The 1151-nt window shown below is 40.2% G+C and overlaps 1 pseudogene; it reads right to left on the reverse strand.

Annotated features, from left to right (window-relative positions):
• Nucleotides 1–334: 334 nt before the first annotated feature.
• The window catches only part of LOC138055663 (beta-1 adrenergic receptor-like), a 1008-nt pseudogene continuing 191 nt past the window's right edge, over nt 335–1151 (reverse strand).

Genomic DNA, 1151 nt, shown 5'->3' on the forward strand with positions numbered 1-1151 from the left:
CGGAGGTATTTACAAGCGACTAAAATTTCTGTTGTTCAATTCTTTCTTCCTTTCATGGATGAAACAGAATTAATCTTTTTTTTTTCCTTTTTCATTCGATAATCCGTCAGAATACAACGTGGATGCAAACTTTATCATAATTGATCTAAATGCTCAGTACGTGCAGAGGCCGTCGTGCATCGGCAGCTACGTGTTGCCGCAAAATAAAATGCTAACGACAATGTAACTTAAAGTTGTCGAAATAAGCCATCTGAACATAAAACTGCACAGAGACCTCACTCATAAATTACTGTCCTTCTTTATCATGATTAATTATATTCCTTGGAGGGTTGAATTAATCAATCGAGAAACGACCTTTGTCTTCTTGAATAACGCTATTCGTTTCTGGCTGAGGTTTTATTTTATTTATACGATCCCCAACATTCCTCCTTTCCTTACAAACAATCTTCCGGAATTCTCGCCTGAAACAAGGGTTCATACCAGCGTAAATAAATGGATTGATTGTATTGGATATTTAAAGCAAGAACGAATTTAGCAGCAGTACGTTTCGTGGTATCTTTGAAACCAAGTGTAGGCGCATTACAAGGACAATGATCCAAAAAGGAATCCAACAGATCATGAAAGCGAAAACAACTACGAAAAGAGATTTACTAATTCTTATCTCTCGGGCACTAATGATTGGTGATGTTTGTCTCAAGGACGACGTTTCGATTTTGTGCTGTTGCATCTTTTTCGCGACTTTTACGTAGCTAAACACGGTGATTGTTAACGGTGTTAAAAGGAACAATGGGATGACGATGCCATAGTGTATCAGTGTTCCAGTTTCGCTCAGATGACCAACGGAACAAGTGGCATATCCAGGGACAAAAGTGCTTTTTTGAACACCAGCTATGACGGGGAGGCCATTATAACAGGCAACAAAAACCCAAACAGACGCTAAAAGTGCCAGTGACTTTTTCCTAGAGAAGAACTTCTGATATTCATGCTCTGGCCTGCACATTCGCACATAGCGATTGAGCGCTGTTAGCCCCATTGTTACTGGTGAAACGTAGATGGCAAACAAAGAAAGGAAGGAATGAAAGCTACAGCCAACTTCACCAAAACTCCAGCGGCCGCTTACAAGCACGCCAATCGTCAACGGCATTACAAAC

This window comes from Montipora capricornis, chromosome 7, assembly GCF_036669925.1.
Source record: "Montipora capricornis isolate CH-2021 chromosome 7, ASM3666992v2, whole genome shotgun sequence".
Classification (NCBI taxonomy): domain Eukaryota; kingdom Metazoa; phylum Cnidaria; class Anthozoa; order Scleractinia; family Acroporidae; genus Montipora; species Montipora capricornis.